The sequence below is a fragment of the Rhinatrema bivittatum genome, chromosome 1, assembly GCF_901001135.1.
Source record: "Rhinatrema bivittatum chromosome 1, aRhiBiv1.1, whole genome shotgun sequence".
In the NCBI taxonomy this organism is placed as follows: Eukaryota; Metazoa; Chordata; class Amphibia; order Gymnophiona; family Rhinatrematidae; genus Rhinatrema; species Rhinatrema bivittatum.
In genome coordinates, this window is record NC_042615.1 from 265,485,911 (window position 1) to 265,511,416 (window position 25,506).

The 25,506-nt window shown below is 41.8% G+C and overlaps 1 long non-coding RNA gene across 1 annotated transcript in view; it reads right to left on the reverse strand.

Moving 5' to 3' along the window:
- Nucleotides 1–12,992: 12,992 nt before the first annotated feature.
- Nucleotides 12,993–25,506, reverse strand: part of LOC115087388 — a 41,523-nt gene continuing 29,009 nt past the window's right edge. The window contains exon 3 of the long non-coding RNA XR_003855510.1: nucleotides 12,993–13,115. This is a non-coding gene — a long non-coding RNA (uncharacterized LOC115087388). The remainder of the gene's footprint in view (nucleotides 13,116–25,506) is intronic.

Consider the following 25,506-nt stretch of genomic DNA (forward strand, 5'->3'; position numbering starts at 1 on the left):
GTTACCACAAGTTTGTATGCTTCTTGATTTTGAAATTTCAATAAATATAAAGTTAAAAAAAAATTTAAAAAAAATATTGTATGGTCTTAGGATTCTGACCCAATGGTTAATGTACACATTGCTTTCTCCATGCAGACTTCTGCTAAATATTCTATTGCAGTAGCATCTAATGATCGCACATCATTGGAAGTAGCTCTCAAAGGAGAAATACCTTGACCTCTGAGCCAGAGGCTGCTTTGCTCAACATGGAAGAGATGTAATAGAAAACCAAGGAGACTAGTGTATTAGAAGTCATGCATGATGGTATAGGAGAGTATCAGAAAGAAGAAATAATATGAGAGATGATTCTGCAACAAGGATTGCAAGAGAGGCGAGGGAAATCCAGATCTGATTTTAATATCAGTATTATCCATCCCAGGCTAAATTATGTGCATGAATAGTCTGCACTGAGCCATACACAGAATAAGAAGCAGATATAGGTACAGTGTCTGCAATATGCATATCACAAGCACTCTGGAAGCCCTTGAGACACCACTGGAAATCCAGCTTTAAGCATTAAACAAGGTTAGCGCTAAAGGAGTATTTGCATTATGTCAAGGTACTTACTGTTTCTTGTCAGTTTCACTTCATGACTACTTCTAAGGCTCTGAAACACTAGACCCCAATGAACCATACAAATCTCTGGCAGACATTCTCAGGCCTGTCTCTGGAGGCTAGTATTGAACATTCTCCAGCCAACTAGCAGCCTTTAAAGATGTTCCCCACTGGAGAATGTGTTTTTGCTGGGAGAGAGGGACTATTTCATTCCTTTCTGGATGAGCAGGGTTTTTCATTTTTTTCATGTTTAACACCTGGGTTTGACGTGTGAACCTACATTTACTGTAGCATTGGGTGAGAGGGAATACTTACAGCATGTGTTTTAGGATACTGTTCAGTTCTACACTGAACGTTTCCAAATTCACAATTATGTAGATGTAACTTCATATCACCCAACAGGTTGTTTTCATTCTTGTATCCTATCTCTGTTTTATTCTAGCCCTTGGTCCAGAATACTGTGCAAAAGATATCTTGGCTGAAGTCACATAACATGGCCGCTGTGCTTAGGTATTTGCAGGCTGGAAATGTTAAAGTGATGGCTAAGGAGCCATTAAAATTAAAATGATTGGGGGGGGGAAGTGGGGTTTAAGATGGGAGTTGGAGGGAGGTTTGGGATTTCGTTCTGTTTTCACGCTGGACCTGGCAGAGAACTTTAGGAGGAAGGGCAGTTGGGGCTTGCAAGCAGAGGCGGCAGACCATAGGCCGTAGTGTGCAGCGAGCTTGAACTCACCCTTTATATAAGAGGTTTAAGGTGGGAACTAGAGAGGGTTTTAAAAAAGTAGCAATAACAAATAGTTTTAGTTTCACAGCAGCATTAACTCAGTGGCAAAAATAGGGTACAGTTTGTACAAGATCACCCAGGTGCCATTAGATACGGAGCACGGGGGTGGGGGGGGGGGGATTGTTTTTCTTTAGCCTAGGTAACTAAGGCTCCTGTGATCTGCTGCTCCATCTGCCCCTCCTTCAAAGGTTCCCTGTCAGGTCCAGAACTCAAAAATATTTCTGTTCTTCTGCAGTAAGAAGGAGGGGCAGTTCAGACATAACAGCAGCAGCAGCAGAAACTTAGCCCTCTTCTTTTAACAAGGAGTCATAAAAATATTAACCCAAAATGAAGCACCAGCATGCAGACGGCCTTCTGTGGACGTTATTGCCCCTATCTATCATCTTTATTCTCTGATCTTTCAGGAGAACTTCTCTTGGGGAAAAGTTAGTGGGATCAGGCAAGTTCTCCGCTCTGAAATCCCAGTGGGGAAGGGGAATCCAAAAACCACCCAATTGTTCTTAAGTCCAAAAAACATTTTAAAGCTTAAACTGGATCTCTCTTCTGCTTTCATTCTCTATTGCAGCTGGATCCATCACTGGTATTTGCCCACCTAGGATTTAGAATGAGCTAACAGGTCAATGGTTTCCTGGTGAGAGCCCTTTTGCCCTAAAAGGGTATCAGGCTTAAAATTCTCTTTCTGTAAATTATAAGAAGGACACTCAGGCAGGGAGTGCACTGGGAGGTGTCACTTCTAAAATAAACTCCCCTGTGTGAAGCTGGGAGGCCCCACCAGAGTGTGGAAAAAATACATCGTTACTTCTTGACTGCTTCCTCATATTGAACCCACGGTGTCTTAAAATAGCTGGGCTAAAATAGTCTTCAGACATCCAATCCAGACACTCCAGGTGGGAGGGACTGAGGGGTATGGATGGCTTCTTACAAAGTGTGTGTTAAGACGGGGACAGTGACATCTGGTGGCCAGACTGGGAGGGTCTGCCACATATTGTTTCATATCGTGTTGGAGGGATATTTTCATCCGAATTTCATTTCCTTAGGGGCTATTTTTTTATTTCAGCAAATAGTGCCCGATATTTCTGAATAGTGCATGATATATGCAAATAGTGCACACTAAAAACGATCATAAATTTAAAAAAAATGAAATTTCAGGTCTTTTTCTATCCTTTCTTTTTAAAAATGATTTGAAACAACAAAAACAATGTCATCAACATTGTCTATGTTCTTTCAAATGAAAGCACATCCCTAGCGAGCAGAGATAAATATAGCTTCCTTCTTCAATAAATCAAGTTTCGGTTTTTAGGTGATAACCCTCCTAGATAGATGACCTAGAGCAGTGGTTCTCAACCTTTTTTCTATCGGGACACACCTGACAGATGGTTCTCACATGCATGACACACTGACCCATGATCGTCACGGGGCTAGATGTAAAAGTACAGTTTGCATCCACGGGAACCCCCCTGACCCACAATAATGGATGTAAAGCAGAATTACGACATTCCCCATACAACTCACCCTACAAAAAAGATATTCTGGTTCTGGTGTCATCTCAGTAACAGCAACTCAAACTCCTTCTACTTCCAGGCTCAATAGCCCTACTTATGAAAAGACAGCAGTTTACCACCAATGCATGTCCTCTTGAGAAAACACAACAAATAAGACTGATACAAACGCTTACATCCTAGTAAAATATCTCATCTCGGTAACAGACACAGAACCGACCTAACATACTCCCAGGATCTGTAGTAATGTACATAAACTAATCTGCATACAGTTACACCTATATTATGGAACAGGAGCAACCCTATTTATGAAAAGGCAACACTACAAATATTAAATCAGGCCCTAAAAACCAATACACCACCTATTAGGAAAACAGAACAAGCCAAGCTGCTATAGATTCCCACACAGAAATAATTGTAAAACTATACTAATAAACAGAATAAATGTTTCAAAACAGCTATGAACAGAATAACATCCAACAATTAAAAACTCATAAAAACTATTAAACATTCTCCAAACACCAATAAAATATTTAAAAAAAAAAAAGCAGACACATCACATAATATTAAATAATTAAAATGGCAGTCAATCATGAAAAATACACTTAAAAAGCCACCTTTACTTACCCCCTCCAGCAGCTCTCCTACTCCTCTTCCATGCAGGCCGTAGCACACACCAGGAGCAGCAGTAGTGGCTAAGCTCTATACTCATGGTCCTCTTCCTTAGGGCCCATGTCTCTCACACACACGCACCATACCAGTCATGCCCCCATGACCAGTTTCTGTCTCTCATACACCAATCATTTCTCAGTTTTTGACACACACACCAGTCACCTTCCTGAACAGTTTCTCTCATGCCATACACACACACAGGCTTCCCACTCCCGTGTTCTACTTACATATATGGGCTTCTCACTCTCATAATCACTTTCTCTGTCTCACACACACACACCAGTCTCTCACTCCCATGCTTGTTCTCTCCACATGCACAGGCTTCTCATTCCCATAATCACTTTCTTTCTCTCTCACACACACACATACACACAAACACACACCAATTACCTGATCTCTCTCATGCATACACACACACAGGCTTCCCACTCCCATGTTCTCTTTCAGATATGCAGGCTTCTCACTCCCATGCTGTGTCTCTCACACACACCCAGGTTTCTCACTCCTATGCTCACTCTCTTCACATGCACAGGCTTCTCATTCCCTTAATCACTTTCTCTCTGTTACTTACACACACACACACACACACACACCAGTCTCTCTCTCATTTCCATGCTCGCTCTCCACGTGCACAGGCTTCTCATTCCCTGAATCACATTCTCTCACATTCACACACACCAGTCTCTTTCTCTCACACACACCGTCACCTTACCAACCAGTCTCTCTCTCATGCACGCACACAGGCTTCCCACTCCCATGCTCTCTCTCACATAATCAGGCTTCTTACTTCCATGCTTTCTCACATACCCAGATTTCTCACTTCCATGCTTTTTTTCTCTCTCACACTCACATACACATCAGTCATCTCTTTGAGCAGTCACTTTCATTGCCTCTCACATATACACACACATCAGCTCTCTGACCAGTTTCTCTCAATCACACACATGCTCTCAATCAAATACATTCTCTCACTTACACACAGGCTCTCAATCTCACACACATTCTCTCACTTACACACAGGCTGGCTGGCTGCTTCTCTCTCTCTCACCCACATCCCCTCCCCCCACCCAGCACAAATGGTAGCTGCAGCAGCCTCCTCCTCCAGCCCCCGCAAGCCAAGAAAGAAGAATCCCATCGGCTGCAGGAGGCTCATGCTGCTGTCTCCTTTCCCAATTACCGGCTGCTTCGATTGCTCAGGAGCCAATGCTGCTGCTGCTATTTTTCCACATGGCACGGCTCTTTCTCCTTCCCACGCACCGCATATCGCTTCCTGTTCCAGGTTACGGGGGAGGGGGGGGGGGGCGCGGGAAGAAGAAAAAGCCAGCCACGGGTGCCACAGCTTCTTCTAGAACTGCTGCCGTTCCCACTGGGCTTGAACGTACTGAAAGCCAGGTGGCAACGGCAGCAGGGAAGGAAGAGCAGCAGAAGAGACCGGGAGCACGCGACACACCTGCCGGTGCTTGGCAACACACTGGGGTGTCGCAACACACCAGTTGAGAAGCGCTGACCTAGAGAATTGAGGTAGTTTAGCCTATCACAGACTTTGAGGTCAGAGGATCTCCCAGGGACTAGAACATAAGAACATAAGAAATTGCCATGCTGGGTCAGACCAAGGGTCCATCAAGCCCAGCATCCTGTTTCCAACAGAGGCCAAAACCAGGCCACAAGAACCTGGCAATTACCCAAACACTAAGAAGATCCCATGCTACTGATGCAATTAATAGCAGTCGCTATTCCCTAAGTATAATTGATTAATAGCAGTTAATGGACTTCTCTTCCAAGAACTTATCCAAACCTTATTTGAACCCAGCTACACTAACTGCACTAGCCACATCCTCTTAATTTATATTTTGTATTATGTTTTTGTGTTTTATATGACATTTTGTGATATTTTATGTCCAATGCATTGTAGCCTGGACAGGTGGCACAAAAATTGAAAAGGTAAACAAATAAGATAAATAAAGAGAAAGTACCTTTCTTACAGTTCTCTTTTTAGAGGGCCAATCTTAAGCCATCTCTCACAGGCAAGATCCTAGAATTAGAGATAGCATTTCCCAGGCTCTCTTCTTCAGTCAGTACTCATCACGCTTGCAGTCAGGGGAACAGATTTCCATGAAATCACAGAAATATAGGCATTTTACCTGCTGGAGTACAGGTAAAGACTTCTCTGGGCCACCTTCCAGGCTCTAGACTCTTTCCTTCTGTCAGTATCAGGCAGCAGCTTCTCAAGCAACAGGAGCTCAACCCTAATTAGGGAGCCATCTACATCTGGCTTCAGGCTGCAGGGGAAATGACCTTCTACACTGCAGCCACCTACCAGCTGGGAAAGCTGGTCAGGGTCTCAGGTCAGAGTAACAGAGCTCAATCTTCCCTGTTACAGAGAGATTGGCATTTTTTTTTCCCATTGAGTTTCTTTTGCTCTGGCAATTCCCTGGAAATATGATTGATGTTAAAAGAAATGATTTAGATAACTGCCAGTCACAGTGTTGAAAGGCATACAAGCAAAGCAAGATCACTTGTTAACTTAATAAGCACGAATAATTAACCCAGAGGAAATGTTAGAACAAAAGAAATAATCTCCCAGCATGGCAGACCACCAATGAGCCTAAAGAAAATGAGAGAATTTATGGCAGATGAGACCATTGTGGAGATACTTAAAATGTAACTTTGAAGAAGAATTTACAAGCTTACTGCTACTGAGTGGAAAAATACATTGGCCACAAATAAAACAATGCTTGCCAAACCTAATGATTCAGGACAGAGTCATAAATAATGGGTCCTTCATGACAAGAGTATAAGAGCAGTTTGTTCACTGCCAAATATTTATTAGAAAATGGAGCTAAATCATTAGCTGGAAGCTCTGCAACCAGAAGGCTAAGGCCATATTGCTCTAAGAAAGGTCAGAAGCTATTTCCACAAGAATTTAGTATATAAACATTACTGCAGTTTAAATCTTTAATATTTTGAGAAACTTTATGCTTCAGTGATGGAACTTCAGCTTGTCACGAGAAGATTCTATGAGTTCTATAACAGTTATTACCCACCTCTCTCCTGTCTGCAGAGAACAGGAATGGAGGGGATGAAGCTGGAGTGGATAGCAGAACAAGAAAAATTCAGTTTTTGCCCACATATTTCCACTTCTGTGAGTCCTTATTTTATATTTAGTGATGGTCTGTGTTCTCTGTGCATGACTGGAGGTGGACCGTTCTGCTAGCATGTAGGTTCTATGTAGGAATTTGTAGTAGTTCAGCTTGTTACCAACTAGAAAGTGTATTGCTATTTTTAGGGCCAGGTGAAATATTTTCAGCGCTGCCTTTTTCATACAGAGTTTTGCTGTTTGAGTTCTGGGAGTTAAAAGCTGTTTTGCTATATAGGTTCTGAGTGACTTTTTACAGTGACTGGTAATGGAAGAACATTGTGTTACTGTAAGTGAAGTGACAACATAATTTGAAAGTTTTTTCCCTTGGCAATTAGTAAGGGGAAACATTATAGTTCAGCCCAGCCAGCCATTTCAGAGATTACCTTCAACAGATGCAGTATATGAATTTCTTTTAAGTGATAAATGTAGATATTTCTTGAGATTTTTATTTGACAGTCTATCTCCAAAAATCAGATGGCACATTCAGACATGGTACCAAAAATATAATATGATTGGCCTTATATTTAATCATCGGTCAACTTCCAGTCTGGAAGTTGACCGATATAAGGCCAATCATCTAGCTATGTTGCTTATAAGATGAAGCCTATTATGACTGGTCAATATTTACTACAAGCGTCTATGTTATAATGCTATTGTACTTGGGGTAGTCTGATTTTTGGTAGTTTGACATTTTTACCTCAGTACTTAAATTCACTAATATTGGGGTTTATGTGTATTACAGTTGATTATATTCAGACATGGTTACATGATTTCTGAAGCATATTGACAGTAACTTTAAAACAATCGCATATAGGTGTGTGAGGAAACATACACTGGAATTTTAAATCGTATGCGCAGCTATGTGCCCATGATTTAAAATACATTTGCCATGCACATATGTGCCCCAAATTTAAGCAGTTACTCGAGCAAACCTAAATAGCGTATCTTCCTTAAGAATTTGTTGGCTTTAATGCACACAGGGAAGCAGATTTTATCTTTATATTTATTTAAAATTAACGTATTGCCTATACCCTAGGCAATGTACAAAAGGATCCATAAGGAAACATGCATAAAAGCATAAACATAAAATCAAATACATGATGTAAACATAGCTTAAAAACATTAAAACATCCATAAAACCGTATTCACATGAAAAACAAAACTTAAAACCAAAAAAGTTGATAAAACCGCATACACAAACAAAAACATGTAGGAAGACGAATCTATTAACTCAGGAAGACTAGTAAAATGCCTGCCTGAACAGCCATGTTTTTAAAAGGCTCTTAAATGACTTCACGCTATACACCTGCCTCAATTCAAAAGGAAAAGAGTTCCAAAGAATGGGTGCCGCCACCGAAAAGGCACAGTCTCTAGTGATACATAGTCTGGCTTGCAGAGGCGATGGAATATCTAATAAGCCTCGTTGAGAAGAGTGTAACTATTGAGTAGGACAGTAGAGACATGGTTGTGCATTATCACAAGGAGAAGTAGCTGATGTAATCAGATGATCAAAGCAATCTTGTATTTTATGTGTTCAGCAATGGGTAGCCAATGTAACTCAGTAAGAGTAAGGGTAATGTGGACTTATTTCTATGGGTGGGCCTGCGCCTCCATGGCCAGAGCCCACCAGTAACCGATGCGCCGCGCCACAGTGGCTTGACGGCATCCTGGGGGGAGGGAACAGCGCAGTGGCATGGAGTCTTGGAGTGGCCCGACTCCTCCTCTCACGCCCCACCCGGCTTCAACGTAACAATCTGGCTGAGCAGGGGAGGAGGCGCTGGCGCATGGAGATGATGTTGACGTCCCTATAAAGGGCCGTGATGGAGGCCATGTTGCCCTTTTTCACTTGCTGGCATCCCACCCACCCGCCCCCTCTTAAGTAATTGGGTATAAGTAGATGGTTTAATTGCTAGAATTTCAAGGGTGAGCAGTTTAGTTAATACTCAGATTTTACTCGTAAGCGGAGCAACTTGCAATACATCTATGGAAGCATGTGGTAACTTGCTAAACAAACGTGACAGACAGTGATGCTTGTTAGATGGCAAACATTGACAAAATGTAAGAGTGGGGTTAATGTCGCAGCTAGGGGGAGGGCAGTTACCCGGGCTGGTGGGGCATGTTGCATGTGTATCGGGGGCATCATGGAACAGTGGCAGTCGATCAGCACCTTGGGCGGCACAAGGAGGGGACGTGACATGCGCTGATGGTCGGGGCCCCCTTGCTTGGGGACAAGGTGGGAGGCCCATGGTTAAGGCTGCCCTGCTTGGTTATCATGGCAGGCAGCAATGGTGTCTGTGGGTTTTTGGGAAAAGTGAGCAACATACCGGTTTGGGCACCGATTGTTTAGGGTTTTGAAACATGTGTTGAATAAAGATGTGGCCTTGTTATTCCAACAACTGTGTTATGTGTTTCTCTGTTAAGGAACGTTATGTATACATTTAAGTGTTGATGAGGTGATAGAATGAGGACTGGGTGGGGGGGGGGGGGGGACACTGGCGGGACGATGTAACAGTCGCGGCTGCTAGCGCTATTGTGCCAGTAATAAGACGAACAGCAGCATTAATCAATAACTGTAGGGATTTTAAGGTGATTGCAGATAAACCCAAAAGAACAGAGTTGCAATAATCGAAGCCTGTACAACTGTCCTAAAGTCATAGGGATCTAGCAGATGTTTGAGGCCGCAAAGTACACGTAATTTAAAAAAACCTGATTTTATTCTGCTTTTAAAATGCGGTCAAAAGGAAAGTGTGAGGTCAAAAACAACACCTAAGTTAAGGATACATGAGTGGAAAAGAGGTGTTGTCAATCAAAACTGAAGTATGGATGATCTTAGAAATGGGACGCTGAATTAACAAACATTGTGTTTTGGACACATTAAGGGACAGATTATTGAAACATAACCATCTCTTCATTGTTACCATGCACAAATTGACCAGGTCCACTGATTCAGACCAAGAAGGCTGGACCTGGACATAAAATTGTATATCATCAGTGTATATTTTGTAGTCCTCACATAACCCTGCTAGTACCTTACTCAAAGTGGCAAGGTATACATTGAAGAGCATGGCTGAAAAAGCCGACCTTTGTGGTAGACCTGTGTTCATATTAGCCCAATGAGAAAAATTGTTATAAAACTCAACTCGTTGATGGTGCTCTGACAGGAAGGATGAAAACCATTGCAATATGGTATTGGAGATGCCGCTATCATGTAAATGGTGGTTTAAGACAGAGTGATCAACTGTATCAAAAGCTGCCACATTGTCCAGTGAGACAAGAATATAACTGTTCCCAGAATCCAACCCTTTTCTGAAAATATCTAAAAGAGACAGAATTAATAATTCAGCGCTCATGGATTTTCTGAAACCATATTGATTGGGATCTAAAATCTGTCGATTCTCAATATACTCTGACAATTGGTGGAGAGCACCAGCTTTCAATCAGTTTACCTAAAAAAGACAGGGATGAAATAGGGCTGTAATTGTGAGGAACAGATGGTTCTAGAGTAGGTTTCTTTAATAAGGGCTTAATAGAAGCATTCTTAAGGCAGGCAGGTAGTATGCCTTGAGAAAAAGAGAGGTTAACTAACACTTGAAGAGATGGAAGAATGGCTTCCTTGATCCCCATCAACACAGCGGTGTTGCAGGGGTTCAAGGAGCATTGAGCAGGATTTATTTTGGCAATTACCTGTCCAAGTACCCGTAAAGATACAGGCTCAAAATTGCTCCAGCCAGAGACCACTTCTCCAGTGGAAAGAGGGAGCCAGTTAGATACTAAAGAAAATGAGGCTGTAAGGGTAGCAACTTTATTAGTAAAATGGTTCAAGAAATCATTGCTGTGGAGTCTGCTAGACATAACTGCGGACTTAGAAGATGACCCCAAGGGAGTATTAGTAAGGGCTTTGGCAATATTAAAAAGCTCTTAAGAAATATATCCAGCATCATATATTCGTTTAGAATAAAATGCATGTCGTGTTTCCTGAATAGCAGTGTGATGTATATTCAATACAGAGAGAAAGTGTAATAAAGAGTCATTAGAGTGATATTTTCGCCAGCATCATTCAGCACGCCATAGTTGAATTTTAATAAGTCTAATGTCTGGAGAAATCCAAGGAATGAATTTCCTCTTATGATTCTGCATAGATTTTAAAGGGGCTACGGAATCAAAAGAGCTAGTAATGATTGTAGACCAACCCGAAACACCTTCCTCAATATTGGATGGACAGAAGGAAGTTATATTCATGCTATCGGTCTCAATAAGATTTTGCTGATCAATGTACCATCTGGACATAGGTGGCCCACTGATAAAAGGAGTTACAGTCCTAAAAGAAGTAGGGCAAGGTACTGTAAAATTGATTAAAAAGTGATCAGACCAAGGCACAGGCGTAATAACTAAGGTCTCGGTGCTGAACCATTAACAAAGACTAAATCTAAGATACAGTATTACCACACTTGTTAGTGTGCGAGAGGAAAGAATATCAATAAAAAGGGGTCCCTGGGGTGAAACTGGCTGCCTCTCGGTCAATATGCAGGTTAAAGTCACCTAGAATTATTATAAGTTTTCTTTTTAACTGCTTGGGCATTAATCAAATAAATATTAAGAGGAGATGAAGGCAGAGGGGGCTAGGAACCCTAGGTAAAGGATTAATAGTTACTAAGCAAGGTGGCAGCCGAAAACCTTGGTGATGCTTCACGCTACCAAGATCCCATATTTACCCTGATATAGAACTATAGGGATGGAAAAGCAGGCAGAGACTGGATTGCTGGCAGAAGGAGACACAATATTAAGGGCAGCCAGTCCATCATCGGGGGGGAGGGGCTTTCATCTGATGGTGATGCAGGCAATGACAGCATTATTGCTGGGCAGCAATAGCAGTGATGATGGCAGGCTTCCTCTGCTTTGGAGCCAGGTTACCATGGCTCAAGTCATCCTGCCGGGGAGACAGCACACAAAAGTTCAGGCACAAAGCTTCCTCTGGCATCAGCCACTGGTTCTTGTCCTCCCCCCCCCCCCCCCCCGCTCAGTTGACATCATCAGAGGCGGGGCTTAACAGAAGTGTGTATAATGAATATGCATTAGATTCATGTATGCAGTAGGGATGTACATTCATGCATTCATTCGTTTGGACGTCTATCGTGTATCTAATGAATGAACAAAGGTATGCACAACAAATGGTGTGCGCCTAATGGACACACTTTAGGCGGTCATACGTTCCATTCATTTTGTGCATACATTCGTCCGTTTGTTATATATGCACTTACGCACAAATCGAATGCAACGAATGGACGTCCAAAAAGTAATGAATGCACATACCTAATATGCAGACATAGTTCATATGCATAAGGGGGTCCTGAAAATCAGACTGGGTGGGGTTTCTGAGGTCAAGTTAAAGAACAATTGATATAATCCATTTTCTAACTCACTTTTACTGTTTGTTGCTGCTACATATTGTGACAATGAGTTCCACAGGTTAGCTGTATATTATGTGAAGAGGCATGTTTCTCAGAGAGATGATGTGATTTCTCAAATTTTGGTGTTGCCATGCTGTTTGACATCAGCATAGGTAGGTACATGCTGGCTAGTACCGAACCGCCTACACACAGTTAGTTATGTTATTGCCATGTGGTTGATGGACTTAAGGTATTATCCTGGAGGGTTCATCGGAGTGGCTGGGGATGCCCAGAACTTTTGGTATCAACCATTTTACACCAAGGAGAGCAATTAAGGAGTTTGAGAAAATCCAAGAGGATGAAACTGTTAAATGTGTTGCTTGTTATTACAGGATGGTGAGAGAATCCTGTTTCATGGGAGGCTTGGGAGAGAATCCACAATAACCAGTGGTGGGAATGCTGGGTATTATGACATTTTTATTCCATCTTTTCGTGAAATGTTTTTTTGGTTTTCTACTTTAGAAGCTGTGTCTTTGGAGGAATTCTATGGTGGCCATCACAAAGGGTTGGTGAGCCACAAGTTTTGTTTGGGAATATATCCTTCTCCTAAGCATGTAATACTGTTCCAGGTGCAAAGGTTCCTCTGTAGCCCCCAGCCCTTGGGATTGTCTGTACATGCTAACAAGAATGGTTTAAAATCTTTTCTATGGGCATTTGTTCATTGACTGGGATGCTGTTCAACCTATTTGCTGTTGTACAACTGTTTTAACATTTTATTTCTGCAGGATTGAGTGTCATACTCAATCCTGCAGATGCAGTGTAAAGGGGGTACCCTTAAATAAAATAAAACATTTAAAGTTAAGACTTACCTAATCCAGACGTTGAAGAAGATGGTAGCATCCAGACAAGTCCTGAGTTGAAGAGGCCCGAGATGAGTAGGCCAAAGGCAGTGATGGCAGCATCACTGGTAGTTTCATGTGGGCTACATGAAACTACCAGAGGCTGACGGCCAGAAACTGGAGGCACAAAAGGAAAGAAACCTATTTAAAAAAAAAGAGAAAGAAGAGAAAAAAACAAGATCAATGAAGGAAGCCTTTAAAATAAAAGACAACAATAGCATGACAGCCTGTCCCGATGAGGGGGGAGCAATGAGTAGTACCAATAAGCTTCCTTACCCACCTCCAAAATTAAGAAGATATGGTAGATGGGAAAACAGAATAAATAAAAAGAAAAGAAGCAAGAATTGTGCTGAAAGACAGATCTCTTCTCCTTACCTGATTTCTACCAGCCCACAAATGGATGAAGGCAGAGAAGCTGACCATGGTGATGAGAAAAGGAGGCCGGTGCCGAAGAGAAGGCAACAACCATGACCAGCAGCCAGACACCATGATATTAAGATAATGAGAACCAAAAGAGGGCTGGCAAAGACACATACAACATACATGCATAGATAAAACCTGCAGTGAGATGGGAGTGTCTCGCTAATTCCTCACCACAGGAGAGAGAACTGCAATGCTGATAAGCGCTGGAACAACTAACAAGCAGAGCCATAGTTAGCCTTTGGCTAATATGGCCTCGGCCATAGGCGCCGTTTACTAGAGGGTGCTGTCCCTATCACAATGTGGCCGAAGAACTACCTTCCCTCAGCCTATACAGCTTTTGGGTTAGAACTTCCAGCTGGAGGTGGCCTGAGTGCCAACATCGGGGGGGGGCAACGGGGAATCATGCTGCAGGCGCTCTACCCCACCACGCAGAATGAAGAGGAAGAGGGGAAGTTGCCGGCACCAGATAGGTGATCCCGCCTTCTGCCAGCCCACCGCCCTCTGGCTGCCCACCACCCCAGCGAGGTAAACCTGGCAGCAAGGCCAAAGATGGGGAGAGGACCTTCCGACCGCAGCAGCAGGCAGGCGGCCCAAGAGCCCACACCGGGGGCAGTGGGGAATCAAGCTGCAGGCAGTCTACCCCCCCCCCACCCCCCGCAGAATGAAGAGGAAGAGGGAAGTTGCCGGCGCCAGGTAGGCAATCCTGGCTTCCACCCTCTCACCATCCCGGCGAGTTAAACCTGGTGGCGACACCAAAGGTACTTGCACCGGGAGGCAAGTAACCTTGGTGTGTGCACAAAGGACTGTGACAAAGAGCTTGCCCCTTTGTGCGCACCTGAAGTGCAAGCCTAAAGCCTTCCTCCAGGCCTTCCCATAACTTACTGAACCATTAATTGTCAACCAGACAGGACTCTGCTTTCCTGGCTAACGCCCCGCCATGCATAGACGTTATATTTAAGCCGCTATTTCTTTGTCTCAATGCCTAATCTTGTTTTTTGTTACTCTGTCCTTTACCTCTGACTAGCCTAGCCCCCCAGTTATCTACTCTTGTTATATGTAACTTCCGCCTCTGGTTAATTATGTTTAAGTTAGACCCTCTGTTACATGTAAACCGATCTGATATGAAATTTTTTCATGAAGGTCGGTATAGAAAAGTGTTAAATAAAAATAAATAAATAAAGTGGTTATATCAGTAATTACTGGCTAGCTTTACTACCTGGCTGGCTTTATTACCACAATGGAACAAATAAGCAATATTTAATTTACACTAGGACAATGTCTATATGGAGAGCTAAGATGGAAAACCCATAAAAAGAAACACAGAAGGAACACAAGGACGATCCCCATGCTAAGTGCCAACCCCTCTCCTCTCTCTTCCTGCTTCATGTTCACTATGCTTCTATTGAATGCCCAATCTCTATCTAAAAAACTCCCCCTAATTAACAATCTGCTAGAGGGCTTCAAACCCTTGATCTGATGCATAACTGAAACCTGGCTGAATGAGAATGGCAAAGTGCTATTAAACCAAATATCCAATGTCAACTTCAACATATTTCACTTTCCAAGACCCAAACGAAAAGGTGGGGGGTTATTAATAATCAGTAAGAAAGAACTCAGGCTTACACCATACAAGACAGAGATTCACCCATCACATGAGGTTGCAATTCTAAAATCTCCACAATTAAACATAGGACTGGTTTAGTGTCCCCCAGAAATACTCCAAAAAGATTGCTCGCCACCTAATGATATTATTCACTAAGGGGTAGATTTTAAAAGGTGCATGTGCACATCCATGTGTGCATGCTTCCTGGTGTGCACACACATGGATGCGCTGATTTTATAACACGCACCTGCTGGCGCGCGCATGTTATAAAACCGGGTGGCCATGCACACACGCGCGCACCGGATTTTATAATCTGCGTGCGCATGTGCATGCAGTGCGCACAAGGGGGGATGTGCAAGTCTGCGTGGCGACACAATCGGCACTTCCCCAGTTCCCTCCCAGTCCACTTTTTTTATAATTTTGTTAGTTGTTGCTCCTTTGGAGCAAAAGTAAATTTACACGCTCCAGCCGGCTGCTGGCGCACACTTCCCCAGGACAGCAGCTAATGGCCGCTGTCCCGACCAACCTCCATCTCGCCCCTCCCTTCCCCTCCCCTCTCAGAACACACCCCCAGTCCGCCCCCTTTTCAGGGCCTGGCACTTATCCATGTACCGGGGTTTATGCGCGTGGCTGGGCCCATTTGAAAATTCACCCAACGCGTGTAAGGCCCGGCCACGCGCATAAACTCCAGGATTTATGCGCACCGGGCATTTAAAATGTACTCCTAAGGTATTTCCATCCCCAGAATCTACATTAATTGTATGAGAATTTAACCTCCATGTAGACAAAACTCCCAGAACTTTGGACTATGAAATGTTTTTAGATGCAATGAAAGTTCTGGGATGGTCGCAATTTGCCTCAAAAGCCACCCATAAAGCAGGCCACACTCTACACCTAATATTTGCTAACACCAACAATTGCCGAATCAACACTTCTCATACAATGTTACCCTGATCGGATCACCAGTTAATAAAAGCAGAAATAACCTTCACCAACCAAAACCATATTTGAAGAGAGAATAATCATACTGTTACCTTCAGAAAAAAAATAGAGATGGAAGTACTCACTGAAGCAATAGAAAACAAGCTCCATGAATTAAATCAAACCAACCCAATAGCAACATTTGATTCATGGAACAAGATAGTCAAGGACATAGCAGAAAAACTTCGTCCTCTCCAGATGAAAACAATTAACAAAGATAGGATTAATACTGAATAAAAGAAGCCCCCATCACAGCGGCAAATGATCGCTGTATGGCGGCCTCCAGTTCCACCCCTCTCCGCCTCCGGGACCGCCCCTTGGAAGAGGCCTGGCTCTTGTGTGCGTAACGAGGGTTACGCGCGTGGCTGGGCCTCTTCAAAAATGCATGCAGTGCGCGCAAGGCCCAGCTCACGTATCCCCCCGTTTTCCCCGCGTGCAGGGGATTAAAAATCAGGCCTATAGTGATCAAAACTGCACACAGAGGATAATTTTAGACCTGCCTATATAAGGCTAAATTCTGAGGGTACCTTCTACAGATGTGCAGCCCCAAAATTTTTGGTTTGACTCATTTTTTCATTTTGGGATTTATTTTGTTTAAGTATGTCATTAAATGTTTTTTGTTTTGTTTTTTTTTTTTTTTTGCTTCAGTTCATTTGCCAAACTGAAAAAAAAACTTCCCCCCAAAAAATATAAAAAAAACTGGTCCTTTGATGGCCCTGGGTGGCTTTCCTGGACTAAAAAATATACCGACAGGGTCCAGCAATGTGGCATAGCCACAGCACCGAAACCTAGCCCTGGGCCAGGTCAGTTGCAGAAGCCTAGCGCAGAGCTGAGGCCTAGCACAATCCAGTCTGGTGCTAAGGCCTAGCTCTAGCATGAGTGTGGTAGTGAGGTCTAGTCCCAGTGCTGAGGTATAGGCCTGGTCAAGGGCCTAGCCCTGGGACCTCCCCAGAGCAGGCCAGGGTAGTACTTCAAAAATTAACCAGCTCCTTCTTACCCCATTCTGGTTTCATCATTGGGGGCAGGAGCAATGCACAGTTGCTCCTGCCAGTGTTCTGATAGTTGAAAAACAGCACCATTTGCCTGAGGATGATGCAAAAGTGATAACATTTTAGCGCCATCCTCCAGTGCAGTAGGCTTCATTTTTTTGAATGGCTGTATGTGTCTACGGCCATAAATCTGTCTACTCTGGAGGAAGGCATTGAAGTGATATTGCTCTGGTGCAATCCTCCAAGTGGATGGCATCATTTTTCAAGTTCTGGGATATGGGCAGGAGACCTGGAGGCCCCAGTTCTGCCCGGGTTCAGCTATAGGACAGGCCTCAGTGCCAGGCAATGGCACCAGGCCATAGTGCCAAGCCCTGGTGCCAGTCCAGATCTAGGCTTTGGCACTGGCACCGAGGCACATTGCTGGGCCTAGGCCTCAGTGCCAGCTCCCTGCATTGGGACTAGGCCTTGGCACTAGGCCCTGCCTGGGGCTATGCCTTGGTGACAGTGCTAGGCCCAGCTCTGGGCCTGGCCTAGGGCTAGGCCATGGTACTGGGCCAATGCCACGGTGCCCAACCTGGCTCAGGGTTAGGCTTCAGCACCATTCTTGGTCCTTGATTCTGGACTCAGCTCTAGCCTAGACTATAGCATTGGGTCCAGCCCAGGCCTAGACCTAGGCCGGCCTTGAGTCTATGCCATGGTGCCAGACTATCGGAGACCCATTTTTTTTTTAAATTTAAAATGCAACAAATAGGAAAATACCCAATAATTTTTGGGTATTTTCAGAGAAGGCTATTTTCAGTTCATTCCATTTAAGCTAACTGATAATGGCCTCATTTGTTGCATTCTTTGAATTCGTTAAAAACTAAGGCACATCCCTAATACTGTTTACCCACAAACTTTAGCCCAAATTTTTGAAGAGAGTTATGTGCATAAGTCCACTTTGAAACTTTGTTGATTCACTGGGTGTCCACATGGACATCAATGTACAAAGTTATATGTGCTCTGGAGTGTAACTTTGTGCATGTGGATTGCACACATACATTTGCAAATCAAAAATATGCATGCAAAATCTTTCCCCGCATCAACCCAGCCTCCTGGAACACTTACTTCATCTGTGAATAAAAGTATGCACAAAATTTAGTTTTTCCTGTGCTTTTATCCATAGAATCCCCAAGCTGATATTCAAAGTGCCATTTATGCATGTAAAACTGGATTTTATGCATGTAAGCTGCTTTGAAAATCAAGGCCACAGTGTTCATAAGGGGGTTGATTTTTAAAAGGTTTAACTTCAGAAATTAGTTAATCAGCTAAATTGCCCAGGCAACACTAGCCACACAAAGAGCTGTCCTAATACTACCCAGGCATATTTTTCCTGGCTGGATTTAAGAGAATTTCCAGCCAAAAACCTAGCCAAATAGTTTTGGCTGAAAATTGTTCTAAAGATACCCAGCTAATATTACCCAGTCATCTTAAGTCCTTAGCGGGTTTTTGAAAATTGCCCTAATGTGAATAAGCATGGTATAATTATGTTTTGCTTTGCTTGTAAATCCTCTTAATGATTTTTAATATTCTATAAGCTTGACAGCCACTGCACACTCAAATGTTTTAGACAAGCATACAAAATGACTCCTGGATCTCTTGAATGGTAATGATTCAACTGAAGCCCACTGTGTATAATAAAAAGAAGTCTGGTTTTGCTTTTTATTTGTCCCATGTGCATTACTTTGTACTTGCTGGTGGTGAAACTCATCTGCCACTTCATTGTACATTCATTCAACTTGTAAGATCCCTTTATAGCTCTTTACCATCTACTTTGATTTTGTCAACAAAATTATATAACTTGCAAACTTGGCAATCAGTGGCATTGGCCCAGTACCATGGCCTAAAAATACCCTTGCTCAGTTGTACCCCTGTTTCCCTCCACACCCCCCTGCTCCTTTTTCCCTCTCCCCTCTCCCTTCCCGCTCCCTCCTTCCTTTTCCTCCCCCCCGCACCAGCATTTATCTGTATATACGTGCACTTGCCTCCTTTCATACTGTAAATAAGTTCTATATGCTAAGTTCTTAAGTGCACATGCCTCCTTAGCATTGTTTATAGTTCACTTGCATATCTAACCCTAGCATGAATGCAAAAGTTGTAACTCTGCTCTTTGACTCTCTTCATCTGTACTTTTATATATTATCCAGTTAGCCCCCTTCCCTGTTTTTTGTAATTTCCTTTCTCAGTTACTTGTAAACCGACGTGATGTGTCCTACGAATGCCGGTATAGAAAAATGTTAAATAAATAAAAAATAAATACTGTTCACTCTTTTTTTCTAGATCATTTATGAATATACTGAACAGTACTATCCCAATACAGATCATTATTAGATATCACCATTTAACTTCCTCCACTATGGAAACAGCATTTAAGGGCCTATGCAATACAATATAGAAGTCCATATTGAAATGGTCTGTCAGGCTGAGTTCAAACCACGGGATTCTAAAATCCTGCCACTCTGCCTGCTTCAGTCTTAATCAGGAAAGTTATAAGCTGGATAAAAATTACCTAAATCAATCAGAGGCATTCTGTGTATGTTTTGGGGTGGGTCACCTTACCCAGATAACTCAGCCAGATACCTTTGATATTCAGCATTATCTGGCTGAGTTATTCAGTGTTATCTGGGAAAATCTGATTATGCCAGAGAGCAGTCATTAAGTTATTTGGATAACTGACTGTGTTGTTTTTTGCTGAATATGCAAGTTACCTGGGTAATTTTGCTGGATAACTTACTTATTACCCAGCTTTCTGAATATGGAGAAATATTCCAAATTACCCTTGTCAACTGATAAAACAGGTTGTTAATACAAACAAGAAACATACTATGAAATGTAGAAGTCTAAAAGTCTAGAAGTCTAAAAAATAAGATGGGAGAGTTAGAGGTAGATCTTTAAAAAGTACGCCGGATTTTATAAGATACGCACGTAGCCACGCGTATCTTATAAAATCCGGGGTCGGCGCGCGCAAGGATGCGCAAAATTGGCAGTCTGCGCGCGCCGAACAGCCTGCCTCCATTCCCTCCGAGGCCGCTCCGAAATCGGAGCGACCTCAGAGGGAACTTTCCTTCCGCATCCCCCCACCTTCCCCTCCCTTCCCCTACCTAACCCACCCCCCGGCCCTACCTAAATCCCCCCCCCCCACCTTTGTTGGGCAAGTTACGCCTGCTTGAAGCAGGCGTAACTTGCGCGCACCGCCTCGCATCCCCCAGCACAGGCCGCAGTGCCGGGGGACTCAGGACCGCCCTCCTGGCCCGCCCCCGAACCATCACCACGTCCCCAGACCCGCCCCGGACCGCCCCCTGACCCCGGGCACGCTCCCTCCCGCCCCTTTTACAAAGCCCCGGGACTTGCGCGCATCCCGGTGCTTTGCGCGCGCCGGCAGCCTATTCAAATAGGGAGGATTTACGCGCGCAGGGCTTTTAAAATCTAGCCCTTAGAGTGTATAGCACTGGATGAAGAGGTAGATATAATTAGCATCTCAGAGACCCGGTGGAAGGAGGATAACCAATGGGACACTGTGATACATGGGTACAAATTATATCAAAATGACAGGATGGATCAAATTGGTGGAGGGGTGGCACTATATGTTAAAGAGAGCTTTGAATCCAACAGGATAAAAGTTCTGCAGGAAACAAAATGTAATATTGAATCTTTATGGAGAGAAATTCCAGGTGAAAAAGGGAATTCATTAGTAATAGGGGTATATTACCGTCCACTTGGCTAGAATGAACTAACAGACAATGAAATGCTAAAAGAAATTAGGGAATCTAACAAAATCAACAGCACAGTAATAATGGGTATTTCAATTACCCAATATTGATTGGGTAAATTTATTTATTTTTATTTATTTATCAAGTTTTATAACCATCATTTGGTAATGCCATCACAATGGTTTACATATTTCAACAAGGTTAACAAATAACAAAAAAGGGGGAAAATTAGATAAGTAGTACAGAGATCATCCTCAAGGTAAAAATAAGGTAAATGTACACGGAGGTGTGGGTACAGGTACAGTCAGATTAAAGTACAGCAGGTAAGGTAAAGAGGGGTGAGGTAATAAGGTGGGAATTAAACTATGGGAAAGATTATATTCTCAGCTGGATATGGTTCAGAGTTATGTTGATCTTGATCTTGGTAACTGAGCATGTTTTCAGTTCATTTGAGAGTTCAGATGATGAGATGTTGTGAGAGTTAGGGTTTCATTGTAAGCTTTGAAAAACAGCCAATTTTTCAGATCTTTTTTGAATGTTTTCAAGTTGGGTTGCATTCTAAGGTCCATTGGGAGTGAGTTCCATAATTTAGGGCAGGCAATGGAGAAAGCTCTTTAATGGGTTGTTGATAATTATGCTGTTCGGACAGGGGGAATTTTCAGAAGGCCTTTGTTGTTTGAATGTAGGTTTCGTTGAGTCATGTGAGGAAGGAGGTTATTGATTGAACAGATAAATTCATCTTTATATATTAATTTGTGTGTAATGGTCAGGGTAAATATTATATCATGACATTCTAGAGAAGTAAAGTTCCTAGATGCAATAAATGACTGCTTCATGGAAAATTGTAAACTATCAATAATATCATCAATAGAACCTGAAGACTGGAAGGTTGCCAATGTAATACCAATTTTTAAAAAGGGAACAAAGGGTGATCTAGGAAATTACAGACCAGTGAGTATGATGTCTGTACCAGGCAAAATGACAGAATCTATCATAAAGAACAAAATTTTGTATTGAGGCTCGATACATGAATTGCTGTTTTGATGTAATGTATGTCTATTTTAAGATCTTTATTCTGTATCTTTGTATTAATTATGAATATTTATATTGAAAACCACTTAGTAATTGATGAGTGGTATTAAATGTTATAAATAAACAAACACATAAATAAATAAAATTATTGAACATATAGATAAGCATAGTTTATTGGGACAAAGCCAACATGGATTTAGCCAAGGGAAGTCTTGCCTCACAAATTTGCTACATGTTTTTGAAGGTATAAATAAACATGTGGATAAAGGTGAGCCAGTTGATATAGTGTATCTGGATTTCAAGAAAGCATTTGACAAAGTCCCTCTTGAGATACTTCTTAGCAGATTAGAAAGTCATGAGATAGGTCACAGTATCCTATTGTGGATTGCCAACTAGCTAAAATATAGAAAACAGAGAGTAGGGCTAAATGGTAAATTTTCCCAATGGAAAAAGGTATTCTGGGACCGATGCTTGGTAATACCTCATATCACCAGGCTGGTAAATTTATCATTAACAGAAGGTGAAATTCCATTCCCATTGAAATGTGCATCTATTAAACCAATTTTGAAAGAAAATAATGATAACAAAGCATTAAGCAATTACAGACCAATATCAGCTCTACCAGCCATTGCCAAAATAATGGAGAAAATAATCCTCCCACAACTAACAGATCATCTTGAGGCAAATATCATATTTCCATCCCAATTTGGCTTCAGAAAACATTATAGTACAGAAACTCTATTATTGGCTTTTACTGATATAGTACTTTGAGAATTTGATGATAGAAATTCATATTTACTGGTATTATTAGATCTATTAGCAGCCTTTGACACTTTGGATTATAATATAATGATCTAAAGACTGATAGAAATAGGTTTAACTGGAAAAACCTTAAAATGCTTTAAGCCTTTCCTATCAATGTGAACATTCCAAGTGAGATTAGGAGGTGCTTCCTCAAATTTAATAAATATGGATACAGGGGTACCTCAATAATCATCACTATCAGCAACTCTTTTTAATATATATATACTTCCATTATGTCATCTACTGTCAGGAATGAGAATTAGCCACTACATTTATGCTGATAATGTCCGGTTTATAGTCCCTATAAAAATTTCAATTGAACATATTCTTAAAAAATTAGAAATCTATTTTTCTGTAATACAGCAATTGCTAAAACACATGAAGTTAGTCTTTAATAGACAAAAGACAGAAATCATATTACTAAATAGAAAGATTCCCACATAAATTCCAATTCACTCTATGATAGACTCCATGAAACTAGAGCTGATGGATCAGGAACGCAGTCTTGGTGTCATTATTGATATGATTTGACATTGAAGAAGCATATCTCAAACAAAATAAGAAATGGCTATAATAAATTAAATATACTGAAATGACTGAAGCCACTACTGAAACAATATGACTTCAGGACCATGCTACAAACTCTTATATTTACTGAATTCGATTACTGCAACTTATTATTACTTGGATTACTAACAAATACAATCCAACTCCTGCAGATTCTACAAAATGCCACTACAAGGGTTCTGTCAGGCAATAACAAATATGATCTTATCACACCCATTCTGAAATCTTTACATTGGTTACCGGTCAAACTTAGGATACAGTACAAAGTATATGCATACTTCAGAACATGATCAATAATAATAATACCGACTGGCTAAGTGAACATTGCACTTATATATTCCACAATGAAATTTAAGGTCAGCTAATAAGGGTCTACTACAAATACCTTCACTGCATTCTGCTCATTTAAGTGAGGTGAGAGATTGCTTTCAATTGCCGGTCCCAAACTATGGAATTCAATGCCAGGCGAATTATTTGTTCAGAAAGATATAAAGCTGTTCAAGAAAGATTTAAAAACATGGCTATTTGGTCTTGCAAATGCTGGCTAGGAGAAAGAGTACAAAACACAAGTACAGGATTCAATGCTGGAGAATGATTTTATGTATTGTTTTATGTATTATTAAGTTTTACTTGCGACATTTTGTAAAATGCTATTGAAATTATTGTTTTATTGATATATTTTATTTTGAACCATCATGATTGTCTACAGAATGATGGTATATAGAGATGTGCATCGGGTGCCCGATAGTTTCCGCTTTCGGATTCGTGTGGCCGAGGGAAAATCTCGTATTCCTGCGGATTGGCATTTTTTTTTTCGTGAAAAATTGTTTTTCGGCTTGCTGCGTGCTAACTCCTGTTAGCACGCACTAACAAAAACTAACAAAAAGTAAAAAAGTGAACATTTTTTACAAAAATTCGGGGAAAGTGCAATCATTTTATCGGTTTCCCGATCCATGATGATTTAGGTAATATCATACGAATTTCCTAATCATCAAAAAACGATTGTACATCCCTAATGGTATATAAATATGAATGAATAAATAAATAAATAAATAAATAAATATATTTATAAATGACCTGGAAATGGGAACAACAAGTGAGGTGATCACATTTGCCAATGACACAAAATTATTCCAACTTGTCAAATCACAAGAGGATTGTGAGAAATTGCAAGAGGACATTGCAAAACTGGGAGACCGGGCATGCAAATGGCAAATTAAATTTATTGTTGACAAGTGGAAAGGGATGCACTTAGGGAAGAGTAACAAAATGCAAAGCTCCACATTTGAAGTCATCACTCAGGAAAATGATCTAGGTGTCATCATAGAAAATATGTTGAAATCTTCTGCTCAATGGGCAGCAGCAGCCAAGAAAGCAAAGAGAATGTTAGGGATTATTAGGAAAGGAATGGAGAATAAAACAGAGAATATCATAATGCCCTGTATCTCTCCATGGTGCAACCTTGAGTATTTTGTTTAGTTTTGGTTGCCACATCTCAAGGAAGATATAGCAGAATTAGAAAAGGTACAGAGAAGGGCGACCAGGATGATATAGAGGATGGAACAATTCCCCTACAAAGAAAGGCAAAAGAGGTTAAGACTCTTCAGCTTGGAGAAGAGATGGCTGAGGGGAGATATGATAAAGGTCTATTAAATATTGAGTGGAATGGAACGAGTAAATGTTAATCAACTGTTTACTCTTTCGAAAAGTACAAAGACCAGGGGATATACAATGAAGTTACTGGGTAATACATTTAAAACTAATAAGAGAAAATATTTTTTACTCAACGCATAATTAAGCTCTGGAACTTGTTGCCAGGGGATGTGGTGAAAGCTATTAGTATAGCTGCATTTGAAAAAGGTTTCAACAAGTTCCTAGAAGAAAAGTCCATTAACAATTATTTAGGGAAAGTTGCAGAAATCCACTGCTTATTCTTAGGATAAGCAACTTGGAATCTATCTACCCCTTGGGATCCTGCCAGGTACTTGTGACCTGGCTTGGCCACTGTTGGAAACAGGATACTGGGCATGATGGACCCTTGGTCTGACCCAGTATGGCAAGCCTTATGTTCTTATGTTCTTAGGGGTAGATCTTAAAAAAATACGCAATCGCGTACTTTTGTTCGCGCACCAGGTGCGCGAACAAAAGTACGCTGGATTTTATAAGATACGTGCGTAGCCGCACGTATCTTATAAAATCCGGGGTCGGCATACGCAAGGGGGTGCACATTTGTGCAACCTGCGCGCGCCGAGCCCAAGGCAAGATTGACACAACCTGCAGGGAGGAGCGCTACAGATTCTTGCCATTGGCAGATGGATCCAGACAAAGCAGAGACCAGTCAGGGCCTTCACCTATACAAGCCCTCATTTCCTTCGGATTGATCC